Below are 19,146 nucleotides of genomic sequence, written 5' to 3' on the forward strand. Positions count from 1 at the left end.
GACGAGACGTTAACTGCAAGATCATTTTACTGCTGGAAAGTTTGAAACTTTAAATGCCTGAAGAGCCCTTCATTAATAAGTATGTAGAGTGATGTGATAGACTGCATGATGATGTTTACTGTCATACTGGGCTGGCTTTGCACTGAGGAGGAACTGCACCATATTCCACTATGACAGACTCGCTGCTTTAATATTGCATTCAAAACATCCTTGCTCATCTTGGATGAGACTCACAGGTGTGTGCTTCACACATCATCAGGCCATCAAACAATATCATCCTGCGCAGCATTGTCAAGCTGATGTATTCTGAGGGAAAGCATTTCACAACAATTTTCCACCGTGGCCCGTGAGGCATTCGAGGCTGCGAAAAAAAAGGGTCACAAAAATGGGCAAGGGCAACCTTAAAACCCAAATGTGCCACTAACAAACAGATTTCTGCTAATTCACAAATGGATATCCGAAATTGTCATGCACCCCGTGAATTCCCTCACTCGGTAGCAGATAATTACGATGCTTTTATTCTGCTCACTGTTCTCTTCTCAACCGTTATTAATCCATTTTAGAGAGAGGACATCATGACAGATGGGATACTTCTTGTGCTCATGTCCTCCCACTCTGATTGCAGCGACCCATCCATACCGCCCAGGGGGCCATATGTGCTGTACTCCTCCTTGAAGGAGTGCAGGGAAGGGGCATGGAGGCACGCCAGATCGCTGTAGCCCTGCTTCCAATGCAACGCCAAACATGGGCTTTGTCATCATGCTAGACAATTAACCTACATTATTTCTTTGTTTCTTTTTGGTTTCTGCTACAATGTCAGGAGTGAAAACAGAAGCGATAGCGGAGGTGACATTTTTCCAAAGCACACATATTGACTTCGGTCCCGACAGCCACCACAGGGTTCTACTATGAAAAACTATCGACTGGCAAGAATCCAGGGCTTCGCTGTCATGTCAGAAAGAGCTTTTATGGACCATTTCCAGCAACACGTGCCATTTCTATTGAGCTCAGTAGTACTTTTCGCTCATCAACGCTATCCTGGAGCGCTACTATTGAGGGGACGCTCGGCCAGGTTGGCTGTTATCTCTAACGTAAGATGTCTTGGGGTGAGGTTTGAACAGGTGAATTAGCATCCAGGTCTCTGCAAGAGGCCTCGCTCTGCGTGCGGCGGTCTTCGTTTCTTCACTAAGAGGATTCGAGGAAAGTAAGGAGGTCAAAGGAGTGACATTATATCGTGCCGGCACAAATTGCGCCTTCTATCCACGTACTTGCAAGAACTCAGAGCCGCTGACATCCTGCAGTTGTTGCTGAATGCATCTCTTTGCCTCAAACTCAAAAAAAAAGATCACATTACATTCCAGTAAAAGTTAATCCTCCAGTAGGGAACAACTGATTTAAAGTCTAACTTCCAAATGCCACAGCCATTTCAAACCCAGGCTAACACAAATGACCCTTGGTGGCTTTTCAGTCACGCTTCATCAAAAGTGATATGAACAAACTGATCCAGTCAGCTGGGTCCATTGTGTTAGATGCAGTTCCAATTGCCTGAAATGTGGCTCTCTTTGTAGAGCATGTATTGCCTGTGGCATTTGGAATCTGTTCGCCATTTAAAATAAATGAATCATACTATAACAATATCAAAAGGCAATATACGTTTCTGCTAGTGTGGCCTTTCGCAATGATCAGATTTCCTTATTGGTAACACAATTGTCTGATTGATTAAATTAGAAACTCGTGCAGACAATGAGTGAGGGACTGGTCGTGTTTGTTTTTTTTTTTTCTGGACCAAGAAGGTGGCAGTTATGTAAATGCAGCATCCTAATCTGTCACTAGCACTCCTCCAGGATGGATATTTTGACAGCATGACAGACTTGAGCCTTCTATTTTTGGGAGATAGCTTCAACTGTCAGAAACACTGACTGAGCTGTCTTGCAGCTGAAGAGAGATTATGTTTTCGGGCATATTCTTATTTAGGCTTTGAGTTTTGACAGCCCAGAGGAAATGTCTTTCATTCGCTGGTTTGGGGCTGCAACTGGTCGTTATTTATCACTAATTTATCTGTATAGAATTTGCTGGATTGAGTGTGCGAGGTGGAAACAGCCCAGATTTTCCAAGATTTCGAGATGAAATCCTAAAATTATTTTGTCTCACCTGTAGCCCAAAATCTGTTTTCAGACTAGAGATACTTTCTACATGTGCAAGGTGGAGCCAGTGTTTCCAGAATGGTTCCCTAATCGGCCCTTTCTGTTTCCACTGCAGTTCCAAAACAATGACAAATGGTATTTACTGCAAGTAACCCCAGCTTTATGAGCACACAAATTAAACATTATATGGTGTGGGGCGCCCGTATAGCTCAACGGTTTAAGCAGGGCGACCCATGTACAGGGGCTGGTCCCCAACGCAGCGGCCGGGGTTTGAGTCCCGCTTGCGGCCCTTTGCTGCATGTCTTCCCCCGTTTCCTGTCTGTCTCTCACTACGCCTGTCCAACAAAAGCTGAAAAAAGGCCAAAAAAATATTTAAAAAATAAAAACATTATACGGTGTCTCATGTTAGCCTGTATGGTGAATCTGACATATTTTATGGTGATGTTAACTAGGACAGTGAAAGAGCAAACAAACAATTAATGTGCTTGCTGTCCTCTATGGGCTGAACCAAGCAGCATCAAGAGCTTCTCAGAAGTAATCCCGTCTCCAGAAAATTACATTCCTATACAACTAAATTGAATTCTCAGTTACATTATATTTTGCTGTTCGTTTGCAGTTAGCAGTCATATATTAGATGGGATGGGACTCAAAATGAAGGAGAAGCTTAAATCAAGTAGTGAAAGGGTTGTATTTTACCCTAATTAATTCCTAACTTTAACCAAGCATCTGACATCTACACAGCAAATATATATCAAAATTAAAAATTGCTAAAAAAAACAAAAAAAACAAAACAAAACAAAAAACATTGAAATAAATTTTAAAAATGTTAATTAAAAAAAAAAACTGGTACAAACTGTTAAGATAATGGCAAATGTCTGGAAAATGTATGTAAAATAATGATTTTTTTTAGCTAAATTAAATACAAAAGTTTAATTTTGTGGTCACATATTGTAAAAAAAAAAAAGACTTCCTACGAAGTGGACATTATTTCGAGTTTGACCTGTTTGTTTTTTGTTAGTTTTTTTAAATTGGCATTTAAATTAATCATTTTCTTGTCATGTTAGTGTATATATATTTTGCAATTTAACAAAAACAGGGAAAATGTAACAGTTTAAAGTGTTATCAACTATTTTCAACCCTTAATATATAGATTTTTTTTTTCAAACAATGGTAAATATCTGCAAAATAACAATATTTTGTCTAATATTGCAAAAGAACAAACTACTATTGATATCAATACAGTGGTTGTGGACATTCTTTATAGCTTTAAGTTGGCATATAAATTAATATTTCTCTCCCGTAATCCAACTGGATATTATCTGTAAGCTAACAAAACTGTGGAAATCTGTAAAATAATTAATTTAAGGGGTGAGTGTTCTCATTCTGCTTTTGATGCCGCAATGTGTTTAGAAGATTAATGGATTCATCGATAGTTGCAGGCCTGAATTTAAGTTAACAGTTGACAGTGTAGTTAACTAAAGCATGACATTTTCCTAGTTTTGGTGCCTAAACCTAACCTGAAAATGAGTAAAAATTAAAAGCAAACGACGACTGAAAACTTAAGACTAAAGGTTTGTCACACGTGCGAGTTCTGGTCTATTGGACAAAAGTCCAGTCGCTGGTAAATTCCTTCATCCACTGATCCATTCTCCGGTAGTTTAGTTGTGTAGGAACGTAATTCTGTAAAGACAGGGTTGCCAGAAGAATGTACTTTTATTCTCATGTGAAAACAGCATTAAAAAGACGTTCCACAGTGGTGGTTGGAAAACACAAAATTCTGGGCAGCTAGAAAACAGCCTGCAAGCTCTTTTGATGAAAAAAGGCCCTATGAGTTTCATGTTGATGAAGCTTAAATGGAGACGTAAAACGCATATATCGCAGCATGAGAGAAAAGCCACTTAACCTTCTAACGTTACTTCCAGCATTGCAGTAATTTCAGGACCATTTTAATGTTTGGGGTTTTTTGACAAGTAAAATGACAGGGAATACAAATGACCTCATTTCCAGATGCACAACACCCCCTGCAAGTTTAACAATTAATGCAACGCTTTTGACAAACTACCCTCTCTGTGAACTCCTGGCAGAGGTGGGCTAAAAGACTAAAACCTAAACGGCCGTTGAACACTTTGAACGAGCTGTCAGTCACACATTAATTTCAAACATTTTTTAGTATGAAACGCTTCTCTCGTGACGAGTCTGCGTATTCACAGAACTTTGTAATCACGTGCTGCGGCTGATTAAACGCATGTGACCCAGCAACGGTCCTTATTCTCCTTAGCAGATGCAGAGAGTGCAATTACTGCTCACACAATTACGACTCTGCACATTGCACAGTGGGCTATAGGGGGAGAAAAAAAAATCTCCACAGCCCTGTTGAAATGAAGAAATCCTCTTTAGCTGCCATTTCAATTTGTCAAACTGGAGAATAAGGTCTGATCCTAGAAGAGGTGACAAGGAATGACAGCTAGATTATGAATATTTACTATAAAAAGTAATTCAGTAATTAGAATTTCCATCCAAGATCAAATACTACTGCTAATTCATGTACCAGTAAATATAAATTCCGTTCCCGTTGAGCTTTGAAGGATTCTGGAGGAGTTTTTTCCCCACCTCGTAATATTAATCAAAGCAACAATGCATCCAAAAGAAGCCACTGGCGCAGAATGTACTTTTTTCGCCCCTCAACGACACTCCGCTGACCAATTTCCCATCACTTGCTCTGACTCACCCCATTTTGAAGAAGCAGCACACTGACTTTATTACCGCCGCACTGGCAGACGGGGACTCATAAAGCTGACGGGTGTGATAACTCGTCCCCTACCTTGTCATGGCTCGGAGAGGAGGACGGAACAAAGGTGTGATGGAGAAGGGCATGAAGCCATCATCCCGCAGTGTGCTCAATGGGTTTTCCCAGTGACACTCTGTCGCTCCAGATTTAAAGACTGAGGGAAGGCCCGGACAGTGACGGCTGATGGAGTGCCGGAGATGCAAACGGAGGGCCGGTGTACCTTTGGTGTTTACGTCTCGCTGTGCACATCTCAGAAGGGCAGTTTGTTCTCTTGACTGAGGCATTTGAAAAGGTGAAAAGGGCAGCGGCACCCTCCGATGTTCTTTAAAGCCTTTTATTCCCTTCTATAGATAGATAGTGAAAAACTGAAACTGTCTGCACTTTACACAGCCTGTTCATTTATAACATTATTAATATTAATAATATGTCATAATGTCATGATTACTTAATGAAGGCACCTATCTTCACTTGCCGAGTTACATAAACAGAATATAGTCTCCACCTCCTTTCAGGCTAATTCAGATCGGAGAGAATCAATCAGAAATCTCTCTTCTGCTCATGCAACAACAAACAAAAAATGTTACGAGATCACATATTCAAAATGTAACGCAGAAAATCAAAACCAAACCATTCCCAAAAACTGGCATTTATAAAAGAACAACATGGTTGGAATGTGTGCATGTAATGAATATTTCAGGCCCAGTGCAAACTGAAAATGGCAAAATATGGTGAGACCAAATCTAATATGCTTTAATATCTCATATGCTCTTTTAGTTGTCAACTTTACTATTTTATGATATTGCTCTGCAGTCTACAAACACAGAAATAGTGTTTAAAAAAACAAAAAAAAAAAAACAAAAAACAATAAATAAATGAAGTTGTTAAGAGGGCCGGGATGGGATGTGGCTGAAAAATGTTCTGATTAAATGTATTTTAGCTGATACTGATAAACGCTTACTATTTAACTACCTATTTTTTATGAATACTATTAGAAAATAGATTTAATTAGATTTTTCACCACTCTACTTTGAATTTAACCTCATCCGCCTCTATATCAAGCTGCACATGTATTCATTTTGATGTAAACAATAATAAAAAACATGAATAAATGAATTCACACACATAAATAAAAATAATTAAGGATCAAAATAAAGAAACCAGAAGCCTCTGAAAAGGGAGGTATGCGAGTGTGTAGAAATTTTCCATGTTTCTGCATGAATATGACATAAAGAATCATTGGATTTGGACACAAGTCCTAAAACTAGATAAAGGTAGGCAAACAAATGAGCCCTAATCAGACTTGATCATTTATGCATTGAGAAAAACAGTATGAAAAAGTATGCAAAGCGGTTTGCATTTGATGCATTAAGTAACTGAAACAAACATCGTATATTTTATTGAACCGTTTTCCTACTGTAAACAAAGCCATCTTATAGCGCCGCATGACGACGTATTCATTCGCTCCGCTTGTCAGCTAGTTCTACGTAACCAGTTCCGACGTAATGGCGAAGTGCCGTAGGTCGATGAAGTCTTAAACCAAGGACTGCCTGTACTGTGAGCCTTGCCATAATTGCCACTGCTGTAGTTAATGTGAAGTTTTAGGAACTCCATCTGCTCGGTCAAGGGTTACGGAAATATCGTCAAAGTTACTAAAGCGTTGACCGGAGACTGAAGGTGAACTTTGGTTTCAACTTGTAACTGTGCCCAAGAGAGCAGTTATTATTTGCAAATGTTTGAACAGAGTTGTGAATACATGAAATAAACAGAATACTAGTTTGATTCTTACTTAGACATCTCATGACAAGTGCACATTTGTAAGTACAGCATTTGCCAGACTTTGCCCAAGGAGAGAAAAGAAAAGACGGTGTCACACAACAATTCTACCCTTCTTCCTTAGCAATTCAGACTATTGATTTTGAGCCTGACAATGATTTTCTGTTGAGATAAATATTAATAAACTTGTGTAATTTTGGCTAAAGCTTTGACTTACGGGTCACGGAATTCTGAATAACTCAACAGTTTAAGAGGTCATCACTGGTGGGCGGTTATCATCTCCGATTCACAGCTCTGTAAGTTTGCTCGGGGGTATTGTCGACCTCTGTGCTGACACAAACTTATTGCTGGTGTAAATCACACTCCAGCCACTACACCACTCCTGCCCTCTCACCATGAATATTTAAACAAGTATACATACCATGTCGCCTTACATTGTCTACAATATCATTGCTTGCCTCAAGTTGTGGTTGAGTTATACCCCTGTCTCAGGAAGCTTTGGACATGTTTTATTTACATTTCCTCTACATTCTGACGCACTCTGATCATATATTAGCTGCAAAAAAAAATCCAACAGGAACACCTGCTTTCTGCCGTTTTCTCTGTGAGGTTACCGAGGACACAGAAGTGACGGGGTGTATCCACACTAATGCATCTCTGCTCACAGACAGATGACACACCTCCAGACCTATCTGTTCATTTACCTCCACAATCAAGATTCACGGCTCTATTTTCCACTGCCCTGTTTGCCAGAGGTGCTCTGTTTTCTTCAGTGTTAAATGAATTAAATAGGCCAGCTGCCAAAAGCCGTGCTCATTCCACATACCAGATATAGCAGCATGTCTGGGTCTTAGGTATGTATAGACAGAAATTTGGAGAGCGCTCTGATGTTGTCTGCGGCTGATTGAAAGAGATGGTGTTTTGGTTTGAGAGCTCCCCACCGTGACCTCTATTTTGAAAGGTCAAACTGTGTTAATGTCATGGTAACACCGGCTTTAAGGTATAATTGCCAAAAGTAATACCTGTAAATGCCAGTGCAGATTCCACACTCGAGTGCACACAAAAAGTTGCAAAAGAATGCCACCCTGATGAGCGCAGTTGCTCTTCCAAATGAGCTGCAATAAGCCTCGCACCCGAGAAACAGCGAGGAGCAGGCAGCCGAGCCTCGGCTCTGCTTGACTGACTCTGTCAATGGCAGCATACGGAGGCCCGGCGCTGGCCAGGTGGCTCTTACATCTGGCCCATTAGCTCTCGACCACTGCAATGACTCTCCATGCCACTGAGAGCCTGTTGAAATAATATGATCAGGACCTGTAAGTGCCGAAGGCCGCCTTGCCCATTGCCTGCTCAGAATAGCGAGTCCCAGCCACACTCTGAATCTGACCTGTCAGCTCTGAGGCCAGATCCATCCCTGAATGGAGAATACCTTGCGAAATTGTCCGGCCTCTCGTCTGCAAGCGGTGATACGATATGGATTTAATCAAAATAAGGTAGTGTCAGACAGATTAGTAAACAGAAAATGAATTTAATTTAGTAATTGATTTTCATTTATTCAGCAGAAAAGCCAGTTCCAGCTTTATCGCGTATGAGGATTTGCATATTTTCTCTTTTACATTATAAAAATAAATTAATCTCGAGAAAAAAATAGACATTTTAGGATGTAACGTTGGGTTCTTTTAGTTTCACAAGGTTAACAAAAATTAAGCAATTAATCTAAAAAAACAAAGAAGTCATCATCATTTTTCAAGCAAAATTTAAAGAGCTCAGTTTCAGTTGAGTATTTTATGCCTCTTGACCTACCTAGAATGACATTCACAGTGTATTTTTACAGAGGTGCTTGGGAGTTTGTGAACCTTTCTGCATAAATATGGCGTAAAATCCAAAGATTTGCACATAAGTCTGAAAATTAGACAAAGAGAACCCAAGAAATTACTCTAAATTATATTTGGGCATGGATTTATTTAGAAAAATGCTCAAATATTGCAAATCTTTGTTTATTGGTGCAGTTCAGACTCTTTCCTAGAATCCTCATCCCACAAATTAATACTTTTGCCACTTTTAGACACTGATGTTTGTTTGTGCCAAAATTGAAAAAAATTCCTGATCATTGTTATTCTCCCCAGGAGAGGTGGAACAACGACGATCACTCCGAGAGCAATAGTCCACAAGGTTACAAAAGGAACCCACGGTAACTTCTGAATAACTAAAGGCCTCTTTCATAATAGGGCTGCAAGGACAAAGGCAGCACTCTGAAACAGAACATTGCTTTCCATCTGCACAGTTTGCTAAAGATCACATGGACAAGCCTGAAGGCATTTGGAAAATGGTTAAAAAAAAAACCTAAATAGAATATTTGTGTGGGGTTTTTACATATAAATTAACATCCATTGCAACCAAGCTTTTGCCAAACAAGTTCACACAGCCCTGATTAAGTCTGTCATCACCAGGTAAATCTGTCTGGTAACAGTGTCAGCCAGCTGTGATTGGTTTGCCAGAGGTGAAGAGAAGAGCAACTGTAGGCTACAGCAACAAGAAGTACAGCAGAAAAACCTTGAAATCATCCAAGCTCATTATCCAGATAACAAAAGTAACTCATTCAGAGGGATAATGGTGGCGAGGCATACGTTATTAGCATGCATCAAGAGTGTTAGAGAAGAATTTTTCACACCGCAGAAGTAAATGACAAGTGTTTTGTTTGGGAGAAGGAAAAACCTTGAATTCCAGCTTAACAATGTCGCTTCATTTGTGAAACACAGTGGTGGTAGTATCATGGTTTGTCTGCATCTGGGCTAGAACATCCTGCTATCATCAATGGAACAATGAGTTTTGAGCTTCACTCACAAATTCTAGAGGAAAATGTGTGGAGATCTGTGAAGTGAAAGGCCTGAAACAAGCAGTTCGTGTAAGAAAACCCCACCAGCATCTCACACTTGCATCTGTTCCATATGGAGACTTGGGCTCAAACTCCTCCAAACTAATGTGCAAGATTGATAAACATCAAAACCCACTGTAAACATTGAATTTCTGGTATTTCTGCACAAAGGCATCACACTGGATGGATGCAAAAAGCAAAGGTTCACATGTTTTTGCTGCTTCCAGATAAACTATTGGATCATTTTCCTCCAAAAATACATAGGAAGAAGAGTATTTCTGTGTCATTTTTATTTAATCAGGTTGTCTTCATTAATTTTTAGGACTTGTGTGAAAATCTGGTAATGATTTAGGCCATATTTATGCAGAAATACAGAAAACTCAAAAGTTCCTGAACTTTGAAGCAGTTCTTTGTATTGTATCTAGTTAATGTAATATATCGAAGTTTTCCTGCACAATGTGTCATAAGTCAAATAAACCATTTATGAAAAGTTAGTTTTAAAATGCATGGCAGCAACTGTGAATCTCTCTGATCTCACCAACAAAGATTTTAAATGATACAATTGAACTTCATCACCTAACTATGTTTTTTATAATATAAAGTAAAGACCTTGTCTGTGGCGCTGTAAAAACCCAGCAGTATTTTTCACTCAGTTGTAGCAGCCGAGTTTAAATAATGTATGTTTTTGTCTGGGACCTCAGCCGAGATAATCTAGAGACACGTCTGTCTCTCGTGAATTGTGTGTCCCTGTCAGGTCATGGTAGTTAACGCGAACAAAACTGCCAGGTCTTTGGCCTTTACTTTCCGGTCTCCAGTCCCCTGACTCTCAGGGACAAACCCCCCACCTCCAAAAGCATGCCTCTTGCCCTGAGCACTGCACCAAGTGACACACTCTATCCATCAACCGCTGTGCTACAACATACGAGGCAAAAAAGTGCAGGGATGGCAAATTTTTCATGCATATGATATTCGGGCTACAGCACATCCGCCTACGTTAACCCAGGAGAGCGAGAGAGAAGGGAGGGAGGGGGGGAAGCTTTGAAGATGGATTACCAGATCACGTCATAAGAGAGGCTGCTATGAGCAAGCAGCAATTTCAGAAGAAGGCACTCAGAGTGAGTAGAGTGTGTGGGGAGAGGAATACAGATGCTCATTTGGTACGAGGAGTTTATTTTCATGTCAACACAAGAATACTGTGTATTAGTGCTGTCAAATACTTTAGGCCACAAGCTAAAAAGGCACTCTTCATTCTCATAAAGAATAATAAAAACAGATGTCATGGCCTTAAATTTTAAATTACACAGCAACTCGCATATTCACAGATAAGTGGTGATAATGCAGATGAATTTTTGCTTTCCTCTATTTGGATTTCGCAATCAATTTTCTCGCAGCCGGGCCACATTTGGCATGTTAAAAATCTTGACTTCAGCACTGTGTTTTATGACTGTAATTCTATTGAGCGAAAAATTAAATGCATAATTCAGGGTTGAACAGGCTGCCCAATTCATTTTACAAAAGGGGACACAAGCCAAAGAAAAGGAAAATGGCAATCTGCGGACTGTCCCGTCATTTATCATGACTAATACGGCGGTGACGAGGAAAGGTAGAGTTGGGATGTTGCTCAGCTTATCTCCTGCTGGCAAGTAGTCTCTTAAAACAAATAAAATTCAAGAAAAAACAGCTTTTTTGTCCTGAAATGACAAGGCCCTGCTGATGAAGTTGCTCTTAAATAAAGAGCAAGCGGCATAATGAATGCCCGGGTTTCTTTCTTGCCAAAAACTGCATTACACAGCTCCTAATGGTTTTCCCTTGTCTGCATCAAACTATCTGCAGACGTACTGCGAGAAAGAGTGAATGTAACTCCCAGTGAGGAACCGTGGGAGGGAACTGGGGAGAACAGGGGGGGGGGGCACCAGATACATGACCCCATTCACAAACCTCGGGCAGGGGTGGCCATTATCATAAGCTCTCTGAAATGAACGACAATCCATCACATCCAAGGTTAGCAGTTCTCACTCAGCAGCGCTTCTTTCATCTCAGGGACAGAATGTACTCGGACGGTTCAAACAGTAATGGTTAGAATTTCACCAAAACTGATGCTTGAAATGCATATCCTTTGAAAACTGCATAAATTACCTGCATTGCATAGCTAGATGGATACAGAAAATACACAACCACCACTGACATGTGCACATTCCAAGTGTCAGTTCTGGTTCACGGTACAGTACAGTCTCGCTGCTGAAAAATGAGTAGATTATATGTTCACAGCCGCAAACAGCCATAGCGATGGATGGTGTTCAAAAAACTGCAGCACTTGGAGCTTTATATTGCTCAAATTTAAAAAAAAAAAAAAAAAAAAAAAAAAAAAGAAGCAGTCTTATCTAATATATGCACAGACGGGGGCAAAAGGTTGAAGCCAGAAAGTGATTAAAACACATTCATTCAACACATTAGTAGTCAGAGTGCAACAAAATCTGTCATTCTGAACATCCTTTAGGAAGCAGTCTGAACAAGACAGACTATAAAGCTTGTGTGTTTTCTGGGCATCCAGATTATGAGCTTTGCCATATGAAGTTACCAAAGTCAGACCGAGCGCACAAACAACAAGCAAACACACTGGGTTGTCAAAAAAAAAGATGTGGATTTAGCGCTACTTAAAAGCTGTCTGGCTTTGAATGATGATGGAGGATACCGCAATGCAACAACATATCAGAAAGCCACACAGTCCAACCTGTAGCTGACTGTCATAAGGGGGTGAAGAAAAAGTTGAATTTAGTGATTTAGCATCCAGCAGAAGTAAGTAAGCAAATCAGATCGGTTTTTCAAAAGATAACAAGGCGAAATGACAAATTCAAGGCCTCAAAAAAGGAGTCCACAAACCAATGGGGTAACATCACAGACAGGACATCCGTATTTCATATACAGACTGTTATTTACAAGATTTTAGATGCAACATGTATGTTTTTTTCTCAGGCTTTCAGGAAAAATCTCCAGGGTCAAATGAATTATCGATTTGAAGTCTGAAAGGAAACCACAGCAACTAATGACGTCCCCAGGTCAACACCAATTCCAGCATTTCCCACTCACTGTAACGTGACCAATTAAAATGTGACAATCCCTCATCTCACACTGCATTTGAACTGTCAACTACTGAGTTAAAGCGTGGTTTTCCTTTGTCAGATTTTTTTTACTTTTTTGGTTTGTTAAAAAACATCTTTTTAGTAGCAGATATGTTTTATTTTGTTAACTAAGTCACAATTTCTTTTTTTTTGTCTGCATTTATTCTCATTGTTTAACTCCACAAAAGAGGTGTCAACATTATATGAGATCGATGCATATTTTAGTCTTGCAGCCAAATATTTTAATATTTAGTGCACAATTTCTCAGTTTTATCTCTTAAGGAGGTCCCATCTTTGAACTGTCGCCTACCACCTAACGCTGCATAAATTTAGCGTCAGCGTTAATTTTATCTTCAGCTTGCACATTCATTGGTGGTCATTGTATTTTGGGTTTTGTGGAAATGTAATACACGGCCACTAACCCTTCAAACTTAACAGAAAATTTGAAATGTGAGTCATTGAATTGGTACTTAAAGGAACATTTCAGAGTTCAAGCTTAATTTTCACGATGCTTAGAACTACATTGGCTCTTAAGTAAGTCACATTTTCACATTCCAGAGTATTGCTTAGCGGTTCAAACAGTAACCTAAAGCCAGACATTAGGAGTTATTCTCATGCAGGACTTCGGCTGAAGATTTTAAATGTGTGGCCACATTTTAAATTGGATTATGTCAAAGATTTTCTATAACCTTGCGCGGCCTTGGTTTTGCTGTCGCTCCCTCTGGCACTGTCCTTACTCATTTTACTCACTGCTTTCCTATTGTGTGATTACTTTGTGCCTTATATTTAAATGTTTTTCATTGATGGAGACTAGAAATGTCATTGGCACTGCCTCATTTAAGATAAACTCCAATATAGGTCAGGGTTTTTGTCTATTTCGAGTAAGTGTAGTTCCAACTCCATCAGTACTTTTGCATTTTTAGAGAATATTATTGCACAGGCCTCGGATCCCCAAGATGAGCTCAGCGGACAGAAGATGAGGAATGTGCCTTGGGGAGCAAATGTTTGAAAGGGAGGACGTGAGGGGAGATTTTTAACCTAGCGAGTACGAAAAATTGGTAGAAGACAATGTATTCGAAGCCCCGACCCTGCCAGAACGCGGCGGTTTGTCTTTCGAGTGCTAGCTCAGCAAGTCAAGTCAGCTCATTACAGCACACTGGACCGCTGTCCGGTGAGTCAGGCTGCTGTAGCTCATCCTTTAAAATTGGCCCATTGTTTAAAAAAATGTCACCTGAAAATACACTTGTGAGTCACTACAGAGATCCGGAGAAATGAACAAGCCTTTCTGTTGGGCCCATATTTGAAGCCCTCTGGGAGCTGGATCACGCCGACTCCATGTCCTCCCATACAGTATCAATTTCATTAGGTTTTCTCTAACATGCCCAGTCTAACTATAACATAGCCCCAGGGGAGCAATATGTAAGTTTGGGACTCACCAAATGCACGAAGTTTCCTCAGGTCAAGATGCTGATACAGCAGAGGAGAAGAGTTCTGCTTCTTTGCTTGCAACGTCATCATTTCTGTTTCCTGAGATGGACAAGAACAGTACAATTTATATCTTGCGACTACATTTTTTTCTCAGATTTGAAAAGCTAATTTAAAGTTTCTTGGAGTCCGGCCTCACTCGGAGAACACCGGACAGCTGCGATGTCCTTGAGTTCTGTGGAAAAAGTCAAAAGAATAACCATCAACATACACATTTCTGACTTGTCTCAGAGAGCCTTATGGCAACATCAAAACCCGGTAATAGAGGTCTGCACAGGGCGGGCTGCTTCTGTCCCACCAGACCAGCAGCAGATGTTGGTGGCAGATTTTTATTTATTTATTTACTCGCTCTCTCTCTTTCCTCCAAGTCTGCATGTGTGCAGCTTGTAATGTGACAGACAGTCTAATGTTACTGCACAAAAGCACCCAACTGCTGTTTCTAAACGCCTGTCACGCTAAAACGGCATTTACTGGAGGTTTTCAGTGAGGAACCATTTGTAAAACGAGCTGGAGGACAGGTTAAGGAACGGGGGAAAGCAGATGTATAGATCTCTGCAAACTTTGTGGGAAAAGAATGACTCCAACACATCCGCATGTCAAATCTGTCTTAACAAATTCTTATTAGCAAGTTTGGAACCTCTTTTAAATCAGAAAACACTCAAAAAAAACAGCAAGTCTAACCAGTCTGTGTCATTCTTTTGCTTGGATTGTGACATAAATATTGAAAATGCTCCAATGACAAATACAGTCTATCCTGAGAGACAGAGTATAAAAAGCTAAAAGACAGTTTACTTGATCATTAGGTGAGCTTACAGTTGGTAACATGAAGGCAGGATCAGGGAAGCAGTTGTCAGACAAACAGGAAAGCAGGCAACACATCAGAGATATGCAGGTAAACATCACTTGAAGGCAGAAGAGGCGCTTTGGATGGTGGAAAAATGCAGTGAAAGTTCACCAGATCTAGTGCTGAACCAAGAAGCCAATGAGAAACAACTGTACATGTGCAGAAGCAAACTAAACGAGGACACACGGTGGACAGGTGAGGGAATAGCCTGTATTTAGCCAAATTGAGGATATTTATACACTAGAAAATCTCTAGTTATACCCAGATGCACTCTTCTGTTAGTTTTGCTGCACCTGCCAGTAGATTTGTACGATTTCATCCATTCACTGACTGTCTTAACCTCACATAATTCCCAGAAACTCTGCCCAGTTTCAACTCCAATCAGTGTTACGTATCTCAACAACTTTGTGAGTGTGTTTCTCAGACAGGGATGTCAAACATGCAGCCGAACCGGCCTACCAGAGGGCCCACAGGATGACTTTGTAAAATGTAAAAATGACAGAGAAGACATTAACTGCTAATTATAAATTTGTTGCTTTATTCATTTTGTGTATCGTTTTTGTCGTATTGTTTCATGCATTTGTCATTTTTTATTTTGTCTGTCCATTTTTTGTCACTTTGTAACTTTTTTGTCTAATTTTTTGTCACTGTTTTGTTTCGTGTCATTTGTCTCGTTTTTTTTCACATTTTGTTTCTCACTGTTGTTTTGTTGTCTTTTTAAAAGTAAAACACAATATTGTTCAGTTCCAGATACCTGTGACTAAATGTTTTATGCTTTTCTAGACACTGTGATCTGTAAGTTGTAATGTGTAAATGATAAACTGAGGCATGATGTTGTTGAAATTAAACTTACTTTTGAATAGAGTTACTTTTTAACTGACAACTAAGTAAAGAAAAGTTGTTGTTTTTTTACCTTGCTGACATGTTTCAACCACATCTGTGGTCTTCCTCAGAGCATCATCTGACATGTGATGATGGGTCGTTTTTATCAGGTGACATAATCCATCTGTGAACTTACTTTTCTGAAGAAATTTCAGGTTGTTCATGATGTTTTGTAGAAAGATAGTTCCTTAAATGTGAATATTTTCAGAATGTACTTTTTTGCACTAAAGGAAAAATTTGGAGTTGTGGTTGTTTATCGGTTATTGTGCTATGATTTTACTGGTCAGGCCCACTTAAGATCAAATGGGGCTGACTGTGGCCCCTGAACTAAGATAAGTTTGACACCCCTGTTCTAAAGGCTTTACATACACATAATTTATGTTTCATTCATATCTAGAAATGTGAAAAACATGATATGAACTACTGTACAATGTAGAATTCTGGAATCTGAATTCTGGAAAGCACAGATAAATTAAAACAGATATTTCTTATATAATATCTAATATATACAGTCTCACCTTTTGGGGAGAAAATAAGTCGCTTTCAAAACATAAGTCAGGATGCAGTTTGCAGCTGTAAGGGAACATCATTTTCGGATCAGTAGAACATCTGTCAAGATCTTAAACCATATGCATTTCAGACACGGTCTTCTAGCCGAGGATATTTACAGAGACAGATACAGACACATATAATGTCATCTCTGTCCACCTTTAGTGTCAAGAATTCAAAATAAAAGAACTAAGACAACTGTTATTTAACATAATTTACTGCTACTTTTCCCACCAAAGTCCAGATGTAACAATAAATCCTGAAGGAAGTTAACAGGAACAACATGCCATGTATTGTAGATTGCTATGGCAATAAAGTAACGTGGCACACTGAATAGAGGAATCCTTAAGTTAAATCCAACAGGAAACCAAAAGAAATGTCTGAAAATACCTGACAAAACAAGATGTGTGTATCTTTTTCGCTAAATTAGTGGTAAAGCTGTTTGTGCAGCCCAAAAGCAGTTGTACTTGACGTAGAAAAAGGAATTTACTGTATGTTGCTGTTGCCATTTCACAGTAAATCACAAAAAATGAAATAAAATAAACAGTTGTTGAGCTTCATGAGGTTCTAACCAACAGTTTTTGTATCCAGTTCTGCTATATACAAGTTTCCTGTCTCTTACGTACTGCAAATATCACAATATCCTCCTCCTATTTTTCCATCACTACTGGGTACAACTTTTACCAACTGCCTCTACCCAACGATGCACACGATTCCCACAAATACAGTAAAGATAGATTTCAGTGAGTGTGCAATCATTAGACACAAAATGCAACTGAAACCCTGAGAACTTTACTGTCATGCAATTTCTGTGATCTTGTGTCACCCAGAAAAACCCCGCCACGAAAGCTTGTAAATCTCACTCCCAACAGAACATAATCTAATCAAGTTTGCTCTGCCTGTTTGTTTCTGCGTTGTTTTGCCAAGACAACAGAGCAGCAGGGTGTCGTGGTGATTAAGGAGACCGCCCTTCAACTGGAGGATGCTGTGCTCGGGCCCCCGTGTTGGCAAGCATCTGTCCTGTTGTCGCATGTGTCGGAGGGAGCAACACGGTGAACCCTCCTCTCCTACCGCCGCCGGCATCTCTTTGCCACCTGGGGAGAATTTCCATCAGGGTCTTCCGAAGTTTGGGGAAACGAGCTGGAATCGGGGACTGTATGTGCAGCCGCTGTACAGGAAAAATCTCACTCAGAGGGAGTTGTGCCATATGAAAAAGTGTCTCAACAAATGCACTTTATATTCCATTTGGTCCCCAATCAGCCCCAAATTTGAAAAGACTACCGGTCCAGCCCCTTGACTCCTACGGCCAGTTCGAGAAGTTCCAAAGGGCTAATCTAAATAATATGCTTCTCTAATTGAAAAAGTGATGGATCACTATAGCAACCGCAGCATTATCATGCCAAACTATCCACCTGAGGCAGCTTTCCCTACATAATTAGATGCTTTCTTTGAATTTTGAAATCATAAAAAAAAGGGATGGAAAAACCGGGCCGATCTGACGAAGGGGAGAAAAAAAGAGTGATGGTGGCTTGTTAATTCATAATCACCCTGAATTAATGATTGAGTGAGACTGTGAGGCACGGGGCATATGGAAAAGAGAGGGCTGCAGATGCTCCCCGGCGCCTGGGGGGGCTTCGAGGAATGGGAGCAACTCGGTGCCTTTTGCCGCACACACAAACATGGCTGCATGCGAGCCCATAACACACACATGCACAAACACATACTGATCTGAAAACATATCTGTTAAGGAAGCGGTTTCAGTTTTACGCAGCATTCAAATCACATCACACAATGTTTTTTTTTTTTTTTAAATCTTAGTGGTTTGGCTGCTGACAGCCCGAGGGAACTTAAATAATGAAAAAGAGATATTTACTCCTCCCTGGACAGTAAACTGCAGAAGGAATGTTTGATATAAAGTCTCCTTTTCTTTCCCTTTCTTGTTTCCTTTTTATCGTTTCAACTAATTAAAAAAAAAAAAGAAAGTTTGTCCTTGATTTCTGTTGATTTACATCAAGTGCCTTCTCTATTTGAGCTCCTCAGCTATTCCTCCCGATATTTCGAAACTGGATCGCAGCATTGGTAAACAGACGCCACAAGTATAGACCCACAATTGAAATGAAAACTGCCTCCTCCGAGAATCCCCCCGAAGCCTCGAGCGAAAAAGCACAGGGTTTCTTTTTCTTTGACCAAAAGGATTATCTGGACAAGCCACAAAGAAATCTCTGTGGATTCATTTCTTGCTCTGAGAATATTGCACATCCTATCTTCTAACGTACAACATAGCCAAGGGATGCCAGAATAAGTGTCCAGACTGTGGCACAGTGAGCAGCGTCTAACTGTCTGCTATCAATATGTACAGCTGGCATAAAAAAAAAAAGAGGAGACGAAAACCCTTCATCCCTTGACAATAAAGCTAGGGATGGATGCCTTGCTGGTATTTTGTAAAAAAAAAATTTTGAAAAAAGAAAGAAAGATTGCAACCCAAAGAAACTGCCAGCATTCTTGTCTTTTTATGTTTATGCACAGAAAATCAGGTATGGATTGGGATTTTGGAATGACTGCTGGCTGTTTTTCTTTCACTTGTTTTCCTCCAATGCCAGCAAAAGTTGTCAATCAATGTATATCTTAACTTGTGACACATTATCACAGAAAAGGTACTTTAACTGTCACCTGTTATCCTAGAAGTATTA

At 39.9% G+C, this 19,146-nt stretch overlaps 1 protein-coding gene across 2 annotated transcripts in view; it reads right to left on the reverse strand.

Annotated features, from left to right (window-relative positions):
• The window catches only part of il1rapl1b (interleukin 1 receptor accessory protein-like 1b), a 353,384-nt gene that overhangs the window by 314,464 nt on the left and 19,774 nt on the right, over positions 1 to 19,146 (reverse strand). For both annotated transcript variants that reach the window (XM_055008610.1, XM_055008611.1), the window contains exon 2: positions 14,133 to 14,223. The gene's annotated coding sequence lies outside the window, so the exon portion shown is untranslated. The remainder of the gene's footprint in view (positions 1 to 14,132; positions 14,224 to 19,146) is intronic.

This window comes from Amphiprion ocellaris, chromosome 24 (genome assembly GCF_022539595.1).
Source record: "Amphiprion ocellaris isolate individual 3 ecotype Okinawa chromosome 24, ASM2253959v1, whole genome shotgun sequence".
Taxonomy (NCBI): Eukaryota; Metazoa; Chordata; class Actinopteri; family Pomacentridae; genus Amphiprion; species Amphiprion ocellaris.